Here is a 19,243-nt window from a genome sequence, read left to right as displayed (position 1 = left end):
TAAATGTTATAAATGTAAAGGTGTTGGTCATATTGCGCGTGATTGTACAAAAGAACGAGTAGAAATTATCGGTTATTTGTGTAAAAATCTTAGACACATAGCTTCACAATGTCCAAATAAAAAAAGTCCGAAAATTTAGGAAATAAAAATTGTAGATTTAAATAAAAATAACGAATCAGGTGGGAAACTTCTTAGCGAAGTTGAAATCAGAAATGCGAAATTGAAAGCTCAAGTTGACATGGGTGCTTCAGTTAATACCATTAAAGCTACATTAGTGTTAGGCGAAGGTTTTGAAATAAGTAGAGTAAATTCTGCGTTAGAGGGATTTGGAAATAAAGTAGTAGATTCTCTTGGAATAGTAAACAAAATGTTGAAAATGGAATTTTTGCGTCCAAGATTACTGACTTTTAAAGTGGTACCAGATGATGCACAGGTAATTGACGTGATTTTAGGTCGACCTTTTACTGAGTCTCAAGAATTTTAGTTACACGTGAATAGGAAATGATTTAAAATTTATTGACATAAATTTAAATTCGAATAAAAATTCAAATAACAAGGCAAAAACATTTAAAGCAACAGAGACAATCGAACTCAAACCAGGTGAGGTAAAATTTTTAAAAGTCAAAACGGATATCGGTGAAAAACAACTTTCAATTATAAACAATGTCTTTAAGAATGAAAAACTAATATCGGGTAAAGCAGTAGGGCAGAAAGTTTTGTTAGTAGAATCAATTCCAGAGGTAAAACCGTAAAGTGATCCGATTGAGTGGGACTCTGTATTTATGCAAGTAATTGGGATTCATAGTTGATAAAATTGGAGGAAGTTTTGCAATTGCTAAAAGATGATAAATTAACGTTGAATCTGAAGAAATGTAAATTTGGTGTAAAGAATGTTGAATATTTAGGTTTCATTTTAAGCAATGGCGAAGTTAAACCGGGAGAAATAAAAATTTTGGCAATTAAAAAATTTCCTGCTCCAAAATCGAAACACGAAGTGCGACCATTTCTGGGGTTAGCAAGCTTTTACAAACGTTTTATTAAAAATTTCGCAAAAATTGCTGCACAAATCAGTGATTTGTTGAAAGACAATTCAAAATTTGATTGGAATGAAAACTGCAAAAGAGCGTTTACCGAATTAAAGCAAAAATTAGTTAGTCATCCCGTGCTAAAAGCTTATAATCCAAAAGGTAAAAAAACCGAGATACATACAGATGCATCCGCCAAAGGAATTGGAGCTATGCTCTTTCAAGCAGATATTAAAGACGGTCAATTGAAGTCAGTTTACGCGATTAGTCGAAAAACAAGTAATGTAGACGAAAAGTACCACTCTAGTCGTCTCGAATTAATGGCTATCGATTGGGCGTTAAAACGTCTTAGAACATTTTTGATCGCATTAGAATTTGACATTTTTACAGATTGTGAATGTTTGATTCATCTAAATGCCTGGAAAACACAGAATTTCTAAATTGTTCGATGGATTAACGCATTTTCTAAATTTAATTTCAATATTAGACATAGAAGCGGCGAAAAAATGCAGCATGTTGTTGCGTTATCACGTGCTCAAGTTGAATCATGAGAAAATAACGTTGAATATTTAAAAGTATTGATACTTGAAACGAGTGAAGAAGAAATTTTAATGTTTCAAAAATCAGATCCGTTTATTAAGGCTAAAATCGATATTTTGCGGGAAAATGTTAATTATAGGACAAAAGCGGTAAAGGATGAAATTCAAGATTATGTATTGCGTGAAGGTTTGTTGTATAATTACTGTTCAGAATGTAGTGAGAGAACTTTATGTTGTTTCGAAAAATATGAGAAAATCGATCGTTATTCGAAATCATGATTTATATGGACATTTCGGAATTGAAAAAACTTAATCGGTTGTTAAGATATTTTTACTTTCCTGGGATGCGACGATATGTACGGTTTTACGTGAAAAACTGTGTAGAATGTGTTATAAATAAAAACAAGTCAGGAGCTTCGGCAGGTGAATTGTATCTTATTCCCCGGGTAAAAGACCGTTAGAGATAATACATGCGGATAATATGGGTCCTTTTGTAAATATGACGAAGAATAACAAGTATGTATTAGCTGTGATTGATAATTTAACAAAATATATTCATATTGTACCGGTAAGTCGTGTCACGGAAAGATTTACTACAAATAAAATAAAAGATTTTTTTGAAAAATTTGGAGCACCTTATCGATTAATTACCGACCGCGGAACATGTTTTACGGTAAAAGCTTTTCAACAAGTGTGCGACGAATATGGCGTAAAACACACCTTAAATTCAAGTCGTCATCCTCAGACTAACGGTTTAGTGGAGAGATCAAATCAAACTTTGTTACTGAGTATGCGATGTTCCTTGGGTAAGGATAAGCAAAACGATTGAGATTAAAATTTGAAAACATTAGAGCGCGACATTAATAGTACAATGAGTAAGTCCACGGGAAAAACTCCATTCGAGGCATTGTATGGGTATATTCTACGATTCAAAGAGGGAAATTTGAGAAACTTGACTCGACATTGCAAAAACTATCTAATGCCAATCGAAGTACAAAATGAGATAAGGGAAAATATTGTAAAAGCTCAGGAAAAATATAAGGCTCAATACGACAAAAATAAATTTAAAAATGTTAAGTACAACATCGGCGAAATTGTTTTTGTACTACGAAATCCTGAATGTACTGCTCAGTCGACGAAGTCATAGTCACTTTATAGTGAACCAATGCTTGTTACCAAAGTACTTCCGAGTGATACATATAGAATAAAAAAATTGAATGAAACGAATAATAGAGGATTTGTTAGCACAGCTCATGTAAGCCAGTTAAAAATCTGGAATGGTTTCCACGAAATAAATGATTCAGATAATGATTTTGATTTGCAAAACGATAGCGACGATAAAAATGATGGTTAAAAAACTATGTACGGCGTTTGGAGGGCCAAACATTACTAGGATGGCCGAATGTTATAAATTCTCTTAGTATATTTAAAAATACCGCTTTAATATAATTCTAGAAGCTCAACATAGAGAGCGCAAGCGTGAGTGACGAGAGAGAGAGAGTGGACGACGTAAGAGCAAGAAGATGTGTGAAATTTAGTCAGCTTTGCTGAGCAATTATTTTTGTTCTCTAATTGTTAAAACTTCATTTAAAATTCAATAAAGTGATATAAAAATTCAAGAGTGATATATTTGATTAATAAAGTTCACCACAAAATGATATTTATGTTGTTGATCTGTTGACTGGAGAGGAGACCATTTAGGACACCATCAAGCTTAAAGATCAGATTATAGAAATCACAAAGATAACAGGTTCACGTTTGTGAAAATGGATCGCAAATGATACTAGAATTACCGAAAATATTGCTGATTGTTCAAATCTTGTTAGATAACAGATATGTCAGGACAAGTATACCAATACACTGGGTGTGTGTTAGAATGCCATGGAAGATAACTTGTATTTTGAAGTCAACTTGCGTGAGAATGAAGAAAAAGTATCGAAGAGAATCATGCTGTCACAGATAGCTCAATTTTACGATCCGTTGGGATTGTTGACACCGGTGATCGTATTTGGAAAAATTAAGCTGCAGGAATCGAGGAAGCTTACTTTGGACTGGGATGATCCCGTCTCTCCTGAGTTGGAGTCTGCGCAGCTGGAGTATTGAGATCAATTGAGTCTAATTAATGATTGGAACATTCCAAGAGGTGTAAAAATTATGTGCAGCACATATGTTGGCAAAGTGACGGAGGAAACATTAAAACTAATCGTCAATAAAGTGGTTTTCTGGTCTGATTCAACAATCCCGTTGAATTGGATTAATACATCTCCACATACCTTAAAACGTTTGTAGCTAATCGTTTTAGTGAAATTTAATAAATTACAAAACCGAAAGATTGGAGGAACGTACCAACATTGGACAATCCTGTCAATTTCATCTCTAGAGGCCAATTGCCATGTAATTTCATAGAGAACGACATCTGGAGAGAGGTACCAGCTTGGTTGCAAAAAGAGGAGTCAACTTGGCCAAGCTATCCAATTAAAACCTTGGATGTGACTGATGTCCTTGTCCGTGACTATCATGAAGAAATATATGCATTGTGGAGTGAACGCTACCTTGTTTGAGTTGCGACAAAAATATGCGAATGTTTATGGTACAGCTGTTGTGAGAAAATTAAATAATTCTTGTATTAAATGTTTTAGAGCCAAACCTAGATCATGCAATTTTTTGATAAGAGGTACGAGTATCTGTCAATTGTCCGTTTGAAAATGTCGGGATCGACTATTGTGGATACTATGTAGAGGAATAACAAATGTGGAACAGGGGAAAGGTTAAGGTTTATGCAGCGATCTTTGTATGTTTGTCGACAAAAGCTCTTCACATAGAATTGGTACCAACCAATTGATCTGACGACAGAGGCATTTATTGGAGCTTTAAGACGATTTTTTTCTAGACGAGGTAAAGCAAGATCCCTATACCCAAAGAATGCGACTAACTTTGTGGGCGCGAATGGAGAAATGAAGGTACTACATGAGTTATTAAATTCTAAAACGCATAACGAAAATATAATACGAGTGCTTTCCGAAGAACAAATTGAAGGTTGTTCAATTTTGAAGAATTAACCACATATATGTACGAAATTGAAGCGATACTCTACTCAAAACCTTTAACACCTATGTCGAGAGATCCTAACGACCTCCACGTTTTGACTCCGGGTCACTTTTTAATAGGCAAGCCTTTGTCTGCGCAAATGATTTTTCGCAATTGCCTGTAAATCGCTTATTATCATGGCAACATATGCAAAAAATGAAAGTCGATTTTTGGAAGTGATGGAAAAACGAATATTTGAAAGAATTGAACGTTAAGAGTAAGTGGTATACCGGAAAAAATATGAACGTAGAGATTGGAAGTTTGGTTTTGTTAAAAGAGAAAAACTTGCCTCTCCTCCGCTGAACACTTGGTTTTTCCATGTACTTAATTGTTTTATTTCAAACGTGTTGTTCTAGAGGGGCGCCATGTTGCGTCGCATGTATGATTGAATGGAGAAAATTATGGTAAAATTGGAGAAATGTATATTTGAACCTTTGCGCCTAAATTAGCAAAGAAAAGAATTTTTGTATAGAAACCTAATATTGATATAATAATTTATCAATTTAAATTTAATCTTTACTTTTACTATCAACCTGCCCAATATTTATTACACCACGTGGCAAGAAAGCAATTTTAAGGCTTGCCGTCGACAACCTCAAAGGAGCCTTTTTTCAGTTTCCTTTGCAAACAATTATCTAAATTTTAGTCACAAATTGATAAAAATATTAATTAATTTTTATTGTTAAGCTTACACACGGATTTAGACTGTTAACGGTGTTATAGAATTAACGATACGTAAGAAGTTCCACAGGAATTTCAATTTAATTCTTAGTTCTCTTCTTTTACTTTTTTTTATAAGCTATATGGAAGACTATTTTTATGAAAATGGATGTAGGGATCATTTTACAGAAATTACGATGATAGGCTACGCAGATGATCATGTACTGCTCGCAGATTCGCCGTTAGAATAAACCAATTTAAAGACTCTTAAATTTGTTCAGGAAAGGTGTGTAAAAAACGGTAAAATAGATTTCGTTCTAGAACAACCTTGGCAATTTTTTAATCAGCATCATTGTTCATCAAAGCGCACCTGTCATGTTCATACCATACACAACTGTCTTTAATGAAGAAAAAGTTGGTCCGCCATGCCGAAAAAAACTATTGAATATTTTAAATCTTTGTACACTAAATAAACAAATCTTCAAAATCGTAACCGATCCTCCTGCATAATTATTTATGAATTTATTGTTTACTTTATGCATTATAATAAAAAATTGCTTCATTACAATGTACAGATCACTTGAAATTACTAGTGTAATTTGTATTTGTATCGTGTAAAAACATATATTATAAAAAGTTGGCTAAAAGTAATTCAAAGTTTTCTAGATGTAGTTGATATACTTTTAATCTATTTAAAAAAGACTCGTTACTACAAGTTAAATCCCGCGTGTTGTCATGATGAGAATAGAAAAAAAAATTTGTGCCTTATGTGGTAGAAAAATTGTTTGCAATGACGGTAATTTAAAAACTTATTTCATCACAGATAATCAGGAAAGGGTCATCCCAACTTTGGAGAATAGAAATTTTTCTTTAAATAATTTATAGTGTTTAATTTTTTAGGGTACAAAGATCCAAAATATTCAAGAATTCTATTTCGGCATCGAGGACAAATTTTTACTTAGTTAAAAACAGATGTGAATAACATAGATTTATCTCGAAATTTTAAATAAATTAATGCAGTATATTTTACTGAATTTAAAGTTTTTATTAACTTGCAATAAATCGAAATTGCATTTATCATTGGAACGCATAAAAAAGTACATAAAGTAATTGTAAAAAACTTATTAAATGATTATGACCTATTTTTTTAGCACTAAAATTAACTGAAGGAATCTTACATAAATTACATAAATCTTGTAACATTACACTCATTGGATAGTAAATTTCATTGAACTCATCCACTGCAATCTTTAGGTACTCCAGATGTTACATTTCGTTTAAGAAATAGCATAATAACATACTTGTTTCTTTGAAAATCACATCAATTAGGTTAAGAAATAGAGAAATTCGAACTGAGAACTTTCTGGATAAATGATTCCATCGAACTAATCTACTACATTATTTCGGTACCCAAGATTTTTCTTTTTATATACAGAATCAAAATTTAAACATTCTTCTTCTCTGTTAAACTACATAATTAGGTTGAGAAATAGAGAAGTCCGAACTTAGAACTTTCTGGATAAATGATTCTTATGAACTGATCTACTACTTAAGTTTGGGATCTAAAGTTTTAACTTTACATTTGCGCAATCATTTTCTTGTAACAGTGTAATGTTTTAACAGAAAAGAAAATATTTATATAACATTCACCCAAGATTTTTGATTTCATATACGGAATCAAAATTTAAACATTCTACTTCTCTGTTAAACTACAATAATTAGGTTGAGAAACAAGGAAGACCGAATTTAGGACTTTCTGGATAAATGAATGTATTGAACTGATCTACTACATACTTTGGGATCTAAAGTTTTAACTTTTCATTTGCGGAATCATTTTCTTGTAACAGTGTAATGTTATAGCAGTAAACAAAATATTTATATAACATTCACAGAGAAACCAAAGTTTAAGATTATTGGGTTTTGCAATTTTTTGATGAATCATAAAAAGAGACACAAATTTCAAATTTTGCTATTTCACATAATGACTTTGTAATGTTGAATTTATATATAATTAACGAAAGTAACAATTGTCGCACTATGTAATTTAACATAAAATCTCCTTATATTTGTAAAAAACTAATTAAACGATTATAACATTTTTTTTATCACTAAAATTAAATAAAAGAATCTGACACATAAATCTTGTAACAGAACACTCATTATTAAAATAATAGATTTTTTTGAAAAATTTGGAGCACCTTATCGATTAATTACCGACCGCGGAACATGTTTTACGGTAAAAGCTTTTCAACAAGTGTGGGACGAATATGGCGTAAAACACACCTTAAATTCAAGTCGTCATCCTCAGACTAACGGTTTAGTGGAGAGATCAAATCAAACTTTGTTACTGAGTATGCGATGTTCCTTGGGTAAGGATAAGCAAAACGATTGAGATTAAAATTTGAAAACATTAGAGCGCGACATTAATAGTACAATGAGTAAGTCCACGGGAAAAACTCCATTCGAGGCATTGTATGGGTATATTCTACGATTCAAAGAGGGAAATTTGAGAAACTTGACTCGACATTGCAAAAACTATCTAATGCCAATCGAAGTACAAAATGAGATAAGGGAAAATATTGTAAAAGCTCAGGAAAAATATAAGGCTCAATACGACAAAAATAAATTTAAAAATGTTAAGTACAACATCGGCGAAATTGTTTTTGTACTACGAAATCCTGAATGTACTGCTCAGTCGACGAAGTCATAGTCACTTTATAGTGAACCAATGCTTGTTACCAAAGTACTTCCGAGTGATACATATAGAATAAAAAAATTGAATGAAACGAATAATAGAGGATTTGTTAGCACAGCTCATGTAAGCCAGTTAAAAATCTGGAATGGTTTCCACGAAATAAATGATTCAGATAATGATTTTGATTTGCAAAACGATAGCGACGATAAAAATGATGGTTAAAAAACTATGTGCGGCGTTTGGAGGGCCAAACATTACTAGGATGGCCGAATGTTATAAATTCTCTTAGTATATTTAAAAATACCGCTTTAATATAATTCTAGAAGCTCAACATAGAGAGCGCAAGCGTGAGTGACGAGAGAGAGAGAGAGAGTGGACGACGTAAGAGCAAGAAGATGTGTGAAATTTAGTCAGCTTTGCTGAGCAATTATTTTTGTTCTCTAATTGTTAAAACTTCATTTAAAATTCAATAAAGTGATATAAAAATTCAAGAGTGATATATTTGATTAATAAAGTTCACCACAAAATGATATTTATGTTGTTGATCTGTTGATCTTTTAATTTTAATTTAAACATTCTTATTATCTGTTAAACTACATAATTAGGTTGAGAAATAGAGAAGTCCGAACTTAGAACTTTCTGGATAAATGATTCTTATGAACTGATCTACTACTTAAGTTTGGGATCTAAAGTTTTAACTTTACATTTGCGCAATCATTTTCTTGTAACAGTGTAATGTTTTAACAGAAAAGAAAATATTTATATAACATTCACCCAAGATTTAATTTAACATAAAATATCCTTATATTTGTAAAAAACTTATTCAATGATTATGACCTATTTTTTTAGCACTAAAATTAAATAAAAGAATCTGACACATAAATCTTGTAATAGAACACTCATTGGATAGTAAATTTCATTGAACTCATCCACTGCATTCTTTGGGTACCCCAGATGTTACATTTCGTTTAAGAAATAACATAGTAACATAGATGTTCGTTTAAAAATCACATCAATTAGGTTGAGAAACAGAGAAATTCGAACTGAGAACTTTCTGGATAAATGAATCCATCGAACTAATCTACTGCATTATTGCGGTACCCAAGGTTTTACACTTCATATACGGAATCAAACGCTTATAACAGTGTAATGTTATAGCAGACATAAAAATATTTCTATAACATTCACAGAGAAACCAAAGTTTAAAATTATTGGGTTTTGCCATTTTTTGATGAATCATAAAAAGAGACACAAAATTCAAATTTTGCTATTTCACATAATGACTTTGTAAAGTTTAATTTATATATAATTAACAAAAGTAACAATTGTCGCACTATGTATTTTAACATAAAATCTCCTTATATTTTTAAAAAACTTAGTAAATGATTATGACCTACTTTTTTAGCACTAAAATTAAATAAAGGAATCTGACACATAAATCTTGTAACATAACACTCATAACAGAACTGAGAACTTTCTGGATAAATGATTCCATGGAACTAATCTACTACATTATTTCGGTACCCAAGATTTTTCATTTCATATACGGATTTAAAATTTAAATATTCTACTTCTCTGTTAAACTACAATAATTAGGTTGCGAAACAAGGAAGTCCGAAATTAGGACTTTCTGGATAAATTATTCTATTGAACTAATCTACTACATACTTTGGGATCTAAAGTAATGACTTTGTAAAGTTTAATTTATATATAATTTACGAAAGTAACAATTGTCGCACTATGTAATTTAACATAAAATCTCCTTATATTTTTAAAAAACTTATTAAATGATTATGACCTATTTTTTTAGCACTAAAATTAAATAAAAGAATCTGACACATAAATCTTGTAATAGAACACTCATTCGATAGTAAATTTCATTGAACTCATCCACTGCATTCTTGGGGTACTCCTGATGTTGCATTTCGATTAAAAAATATCATAATAACATACTTGTTCCTTTGAAAATCACATCAATTAGGTTGAGAAATAGAGAAATTCGAACTGAGAACTTTCTGGATAAATGATTCCATCGAACTAATCTACTACATTATTTCGGTACCCAAGATTTTTCTTTTTATATACAGAATCAAAATTTAAACATTCTTCTTCTCTGTTAAACTACATAATTAGGTTGAGAAATAGAGAAGTCCGAACTTAGAACTTTCTGGCTAAATAATTCTATTGAACTGATCTACTACTTACTTTGGGACCTAAAGTTTTAACTTTTCATTTGCGGAATCATTTTCTTGTAACAGTGTAATGTTATAGCAGTAAAAAAAATATTTATATAACATTCACAGAGAAACCAAAGTTTAAGATTATTGGCTTTTGCAATTTTTTGATGAACCTTAAAAAGAGACACAAATTTCAAAATTTGCTTTTTCACATAATGACTTTGTAATGTTGAATTTATATATAATTAACAAAAGTAACAATTGTCCAACTATGTAATTTAACATAAAATATCCTTATATTTGTAAAAAACTTATTCAATGATTATGACCTATTTTTTTAGCACTAAAATTAAATAAAAGAATCTGACACATAAATCTTGTAATAGAACACTCATTGGATAGTAAATTTCATTGAACTCATCCACTGCATTCTTTAAGTACCCCAGATGTTACATTTCGTTTAAGAAATAACATAGTAACATAGATGTTCCTTTAAAAATCACATCAATTAGGTTGAGAAACAGAGAAATTCGAACTGAGAACTTTCTGGATAAATGAATCCATCGAACTAATCTACTGCATTATTGCGGTACCCAAGGTTTTACACTTCATATACGGAATCAAACGCTTGTAACAGTGTAATGTTTTAGCAGACATGAAAATATTTCTATAACATTCACAGAGAAACCAAAGTTTAAAATTATTGGGTTTTGCCATTTTTTGATGAATCATAAAAAGAGACACAAAATTCAAATTTTGCTATTTCACATAATGACTTTGTAAAGTTTAATTTATATATAATTAACAAAAGTAACAATTGTCGCACTATGTATTTTAACATAAAATCTCCTTATATTTTTAAAAAACTTAGTAAATGATTATGACCTACTTTTTTAGCACTAAAATTAAATAAAGGAATCTGACACTTAAATCTTGTAACATAACACTCATAACAGAACTGAGAACTTTCTGGATAAATGATTCCATGGAACTAATCTACTACATTATTTCGGTACCCAAGATTTTTCATTTCATATACGGATTTAAAATTTAAATATTCTACTTCTCTGTTAAACTACAATAATTAGGTTGAGAAACAAGGAAGTCCGAAATTAGGACTTTCTGGATAAATGATTCTATTGAACTAATCTACTACATACTTTGGGATCTAAAGTAATGACTTTGTAAAGTTAAATTTATATATAATTTACGAAAGTAACAATTGTCGCACTATGTTATTTAACATAAAATCTCCTTATATTTTTAAAAAACTTATTAAATGATTACTACCTATTTTTTTAGCACTAAAATTAAATAAAAGAATCTGACACATAAATCTTGTAATAGACCACTCATGCGATAGTAAATTTCATTGAACTCATCCACTGCATTTTTGGGGTACTCCTGATGTTGCATTTCGTTTAAAAAATATCATAATAACATACTTGTTCCTTTGAAAATCACATCAATTAGGTTGAGAAATAGAGAAATTCGAACTGAGAACTTTCTGGATAAATGATTCCATCGAACTAATCTACTGCATTATTGCGGTACCCAAGGTTTTACACTTCATATACGGAATCAAACGCTTGTAACAGTGTAATGTTATAGCAGACATGAAAATATTTCTATAACATTCACAGAGAAACCAAAGTTTAAAATTATTGGGTTTTGCCATTTTTTGATGAATCATAAAAAGAGACACAAAATTCAAATTTTGCTATTTCACATAATGACTTTGTAAAGTTTAATTTATATATAATTAACAAAAGTAACAATTGTCGCACTATGTATTTTAACATAAAATCTCCTTATATTTTTAAAAAACTTAGTAAATGATTATGACCTACTTTTTTAGCACTAAAATTAAATAAAGGAATCTGACACATAAATCTTGTAACATAACACTCATAACAGAATTGAGAACTTTCTGGATAAATGATTCCATGGAACTATTCTACTACATTATTTCGGTACCCAAGATTTTTCATTTCATATACAAATTTAAAATTTAAATATTCTACTTCTCTCTTAAACTACAATAATTAGGTTGAGAAACAAGGAAGTCCGAAATTAGGACTTTCTGGATAAATGATTTTATTGAACTAATCTACTACATACTTTGGGATCTAAAGTAATGACTTTGTAAAGTTTAATTTATATATAATTTACGAAAGTAACAATTGTCGCACTATGTAATTTAACATAAAATCTCCTTATATTTTTAAAAAACTTATTAAATGATTATGACCTATTTTTTTAGCACTAAAATTAAATAAAAGAATCTGACACATAAATCTTGTAATAGAACACTCATTCGATAGTAAATTTCATTGAACTCATCCACTGCATTCTTGGGGTACTCCTGATGTTGCATTTCGTTTAAAAAATATCATAATAACATACTTGTTCCTTTGAAAATCACATCAATTAGGTTGAGAAATAGAGACATTAGAACTGAGAACTTTCTGGATAAATGATTCCATCGAACTAATCTACTACATTATTTCGGTACCCAAGATTTTTCTTTTTATATACAGAATCAAAATTTAAACATTCTTCTTCTCTGTTAAACTACATAATTAGGTTGAGAAATAGAGAAGTCCGAACTTAGAACTTTCTGGATAAATAATTCTATTGAACTGATCTACTACTTACTTTGGGACCTAAAGTTTTAACTTTTCATTTGCGGAATCATTTTCTTGTAACAGTGTAATGTTATAGCAGTAAAGAAAATATTTATATAACATTCACAGAGAAACCAAAGTTTAAGATTATTGGCTTTTGCAATTTTTTGATGAACCTTAAAAAGAGACACAAATTTCAAATTTTGCTTTTTCACATAATGACTTTGTAATGTTGAATTTATATATAATTAACAAAAGTAACAATTGTCCAACTATGTAATTTAACATAAAATATCCTTATATTTGTAAAAAACTTATTCAATGATTATGACATATTTTTTTAGCACTTAAATTAAATAAAAGAATCTGACACATAAATCTTGTAATAGAACACTCATTGGATAGTAAATTTCATTGAACTCATCCACTGCATTCTTTAAGTACCCCAGATGTTACATTTCGTTTAAGAAATAACATAGTAACATAGATGTTCCTTTTAAAATCACATCAATTAGGTTGAGAAACAGAGAAATTCGAACTGAGAACTTTCTGGATAAATGAATCCATCGAACTAATCTACTGCATTATTGCGGTACCCAAGGTTTTACACTTCATGTACGGAATCAAGCGCTTGTAACAGTGTAATGTTATAGCAGACATGAAAATATTTCTATAACATTCACAGAGAAACCAAAGTTTAAAATTATTGGGTTTTGCCATTTTTTGATGAATCATAAAAAGAGACACAAAATTCAAATTTTGCTATTTCACATAATGACTTTGTAAAGTTTAATTTATATATAATTAACAAAAGTAACAATTGTCGCACTATGTATTTTAACATAAAATCTCCTTATATTTTTAAAAAACTTAGTAAATGATTATGACCTACTTTTTTAGCACTAAAATTAAATAAAGGAATCTGACACATAAATCTTGTAACATAACACTCATAACAGAACTGAGAACTTTCTGGATAAATGATTCCATGGAACTAATCTACTACATTATTTCGGTACCCAAGATTTTTCATTTCATATACGGATTTAAAATTTAAATATTCTACTTCTCTGTTAAACTACAATAATTAGGTTGAGAAACAAGGAAGTCCGAAATTAGGACTTTCTGGATAAATGATTCTATTGAACTAATCTACTACATACTTTGGGATCTAAAGTAATGACTTTGTAAAGTTTAATTTATATATAATTTACGAAAGTAACAATTGTCGCAATATGTAATTTAACATAAAATCTCCTTATATTTTTAAAAAACTTATTAAATGATTATGACCTATTTTTTTAGCACTTAAATTAAATAAAAGAATCTGACACATAAATCTTGTAATAGAACACTCATTCGATAGTAAATTTCATTGAACTCATCCACTGCATTCTTGGGGTACTCCTGATGTTGCATTTCGTTTAAAAAATATCATAATAACATACTTGTTCCTTTGAAAATCACATCAATTAGGTTGAGAAATAGAGAAATTCGAACTGAGAACTTTCTGGATAAATGATTCCATCGCACTAATCTACTACATTATTTCGGTACCCAAGATTTTTCTTTTTATATACAGAATCAAAATTTAAACATTCTTCTTCTCTGTTAAACTACATAATTAGGTTGAGAAATAGAGAAGTCCGAACTTAGAACTTTCTGGATAAATAATTCTATTGAACTGATCTACTACTTACTTTGGGACCTAAAGTTTTAACTTTTCATTTGCAAAATCATTTTCTTGTAACAGTGTAATGTTATAGCAGTAAAGAAAATATTTATATAACATTCACAGAGAAACCAAAGTTTAAGATTATTGGCTTTTGCAATTTTTTGATGAACCTTAAAAAGAGACACAAATTTCAAATTTTGCTTTTTCACGTAATGACTTTGTAATGTTGAATTTATATATAATTAACAAAAGTATCAATTGTCCAACTATGTAATTTAACATAAAATATCCTTGTATTTGTAAAAAACTTATTCAATGATTATGACCTATTTTATTAGCACTAAAATTAAATAAAGGAATCTGACACATAAATCTTGTAACATAACACTCATTGGATAGTAAATTTTATTGAACTCATCCACTGCATTCTTTAGGTACTCATGATGTTACATTTCGTTTAAGAAATAACATAGTAACATAGATGTTCCTTTAAAAATCACATCAATTAGGTTGAGAAACAGAGAAATTCGAACTGAGAACTTTCTGGATAAATGAATCCATCGAACTAATCTACTGCATTATTGCGGTACCCAAGGTTTTACACTTCATATACGGAATCAAACGCTTGTAACAGTGTAATGTTATAGCAGACATGAAAATATTTCTATAACATTCACAGAGAAACCAAAGTTTAAAATTCTTGGGTTTTGCCATTTTTTGATGAATCATAAAAAGAGACACAAAATTCAAATTTTGCTATTTCACATAATTACTTTGTAAAGTTTAATTTATATATAATTAACAAAAGTAACAATTGTCGCACTATGTAATTTAACATAAAATCTCCTTATATTTTTAAAAAACTTAGTAAATGATTATGACCTACTTTTTTAGCACTAAAATTAAATAAAGGAATCTGACACATAAATCTTGTAACATAACACTCATTGGATAGTAAATTTTATTGAACTCATCCACTGCATTCTTTAGGTACTCCTGATGTTACATTTCGTTTAAAAAATAACATAATAACATACTTGTTCCTTTGAAAATCACATCAATTAGGTTGAGAAATAGAGAAATTCGAACTGAGAACTTTCTGGATAAATGATTCCATCGAACTAATCTACTACATTATTTCGGTACCCAAGATTTTTCTTTTTATATACAGAATCAAAATTTAAACATTCTTCTTCTCTGTTAAACTACATAATTAGGTTGAGAAATAGAGAAGTCCGAACTTAGAACTTTCTAAATAAATGATTCTTATGAACTGATCTACTACTTAAGTTTGGGATCTAAAGTTTTAACTTTACATTTGCGCAATCATTTTCTTGTAACAGTGTAATGATTTAACAGAAAAGAAAATATTTATATAACATTCACCCAAGATTTTTGATTTCATATACGGAATCAAAATTTAAACATTCTACTTCTCTGTTAAACTACAATAATTAGGTTGAGAAATAAGGAAGTCCGAAATTACGACTTTCTGGATATATGATTCTATTAAACTGATGTACTACATACTTTGGGATCTAAAGTTTTAACTTTTCATTTGTGGAATCATTTTTTGATAACAGTGTAATGTTATAGCAGCAAAGAAAGTATTTATATAACATTCACAGAGAAACCAAAGTTTAAGATTATTGGGTTTTGCAATTTTTTGATGAATCATAAAAAGAGACACAAATTTCAAATTTTGCTATTTCACATAATGACTTTGTAATGTTGAATTTATATATAATTAACAAAAGTAACAATTGTCCAACTATGTAATTTAACATAAAATATCCTTATATTTGTAAAAAACTTATTCAATGATTATGACCTATTTTTTTAGCAATAAAATTTAATAAAAGAATCTGACTCAAAAATCTTATAACAGAACACTCATTGGATAGTAAATTTCATTGCAATCATACACTGCATGCTTTGGGTACTCCAGATGTTACATTTCGTTTAAGAAATAACATAGTAACATAGATGTTCCTTTAAAAATCACATAAATTAGGTTGAGAAATAGAGAAATTGGAACTGAGAACTTTCTGGATAAATGATTCTATCGAACTAATCTACTACTTACTTGGGTATCTAAAATTTTAACTTTTCATTTGCGGAATCATTTTCTTGTAACAGTGTAATGTTATAGCAGACATGAAAATATTTATATAACACTCACAGAGATACGAAAGTTTAAGATTGGTTTTTGTAATTTTTTGATGAATCATAAAAAGAGACACAAATTTCTAATTTTGTTATTTCACGTAATGACTTTGTAAAGTTTAACTTTTATATATTTAACGAAAGAAACATATGTCCCACTGTGTAATTTAACATAAGGTCTCCTTATACTTCTAAAAAACTTTTTAAATGAGAAATTCGAACTAAGAACTTTCTGGATAATTGATTCCATCGAACTAATCTACTACATTATTTCGGTACCCAAGGTTTTTCATTTCATATACGGAATCAAAATTTAAACATTCTTCTTCTCTGTTAAACTACATAATTAGGTTGTGAAATAGAGAAGTCCGAACTTAGATCTTTCTGGGTAAATGATTCTATTGAACTGATCTACTACTTACTTTGGGATCTAAAGTTTTAACTTTTCATTTGCGGAATCATTTTTTTGTAACAGTGTAATGTTATAGCAGTAAGGAAAATATTTATATAACATTCACAGAGACACCAAAGTTTAAGATTGGTTTTTGTAATTTTTTGATGAATCATAAAAAGAGACACAAATTTCAAATTTTGGTATTTCACATAATGACTTTGTAATGTTGAATTTATATATAATTAACGAAAGTAACATTTGTCACGCTATGTAATTTAACGTTATATCTCCTTATATTTGTAAAAAACTAATTAAACGATTATAACTTTTTTTTTAGCACTAAAATTAAATAAATGAATCTGACACATAAATCTTGTAACAGAACACTCATTGGATAGTAAATTTCAGTGAACTCATCCACTGCATGCTTTGGGTACTCTAGATGTTACATTTCGTTTAAGAAATAACATAGTAACATAGTTGTTCCTGTAAAAATCACATTAGATAGTTAAAGTAAAATTAATACTGAATTTATTAACTTATTTGAGATAAAACAGGTAAAGTGATTTTTACAGAGCGGTTCTATATGATGCGTACGAAAGACAAACAGAAACTAAAAACTTCGCAGATACCACTACATACGACGCACACAAGTTGTCCCTCTGCGGGCAAACTAAGGAATCATCCTTGATTTAAAAAGACCGCGAAATAAAATTTAAAATAAAAGTAAATGAAATGCGATGAAATCGTTAACATACCGCCCACCTTGCGAGCTTATTTTAAGATTGCAATGGTCAGAATAGAACAAAAGGCACGAACTTAAAACTAAGTGTCGAAATTACAAGAATACGTATTAGGTTACAAATATTATGAATAGTTGCACGGTAATCGAATTAATTGTGTGATTGGACGAGTAAATTTAGACGCACTCGTCTTTACTTGAAAGACTCTAACGTGACCGTCTTGACCGGGAATACATTTAATGACACGTCCTAATTCCCATTTAGCGGGTGGGAGATTAGGATTTCGTAGTAAAACAACATCGTTAATTTTCAAATTAACTCGCTCTGACAACCACTTTGTTCGCTGTTGCAGTGACTGTAATAATCTTTGGACCATGAGCGCCAAAACTGTTCTAAGACACGTTTATAAAACTGCCAACGCGACAAGTGGTTCTCAGGTAGATCCAGAACAGATATCGCAGGTACAGTTTTTAACGCAGATCCGATTAAAAAATGTCCAGGAGTTAATGCTTCGCAACTCTCTGGATCTTCGTTTAGTTGAACAATAGGTCGAGAATTTAAGCAGCATTCGATTTGACAAAGTAAAGTCGTTAATTCTTCGGAAGTCGGTGTAGCGTTTGATAATAATGTACCCAAATGAAATTTTACATTTTTCACGCCAGCTTCCCACAGACCTCCAAAATGCGGCGCAGACGGAGGCATGAAGTGCCACGTGATTCCGTCTGAGGCCATGTGAGAAGCAATCGTCGGATCTTTCATAATGAGCTTAAATGTATGTGACAATTCGCGATCAGCACCGCGAAAATTCGTGCCATTGTCACTATAAAGATCTGTTGGCAAACCTCGACGTGAGGTAAAGCGTCTCAAAGCTGCGAGAAAAGCAGCTGACGTATAATCGTCAACAAGCTCCAAATGTATGGCTTTAACAGAAAAACAAACAAAAACAGCGATCCAAGCCTTATGTGACTTGGTTCCGCGACCCGAACTAGAGCGGACCAAAAATGGACCCGCGTAATCAATTTCGGTATGAGAGAAAGGACGAGAAGGAGATACTCTAGCACTAGGTAAATCTCCCATAAGTTGGTTTTCAACACGCGCTTTGTCTCTCACGCAAGTGACACATTTCCTGATAATTCCTTTAATGAGATTTCGCGCACCAATAATCCAATATTGAGTGCGAGCAATATAAAGAGTCAACTGAACTCCCCCGTGTAATAAATTTTTGTGCAATTGTGTCAAAATTAAAAAAGAAATCGGATGATTAGGTAGAATATCTGGTGGGTTTTGGTAAGTCAATAACTTAGACTAGCGTAGTCGTCCGCCCAATCTAAGGATACCATTGTCATCGAGAAAGGGTGAGAACTTTTGTATGCGAGAACTTGAGGGAATTGGTTTTCCTTCCTTGAGACACTGAATTTCGTGAGCAAAAGAATTTTCTTGAACGTATTCAACCCA

The sequence above is a fragment of the Leptopilina boulardi genome, unplaced genomic scaffold (genome assembly GCF_019393585.1).
Source record: "Leptopilina boulardi isolate dan_hultmark-lab unplaced genomic scaffold, ZJU_Lbou_2.1 LbouV2_203, whole genome shotgun sequence".
NCBI classification, from domain to species: Eukaryota; Metazoa; Arthropoda; class Insecta; order Hymenoptera; family Figitidae; genus Leptopilina; species Leptopilina boulardi.
This window is presented reverse-complemented; position numbering follows the sequence as displayed.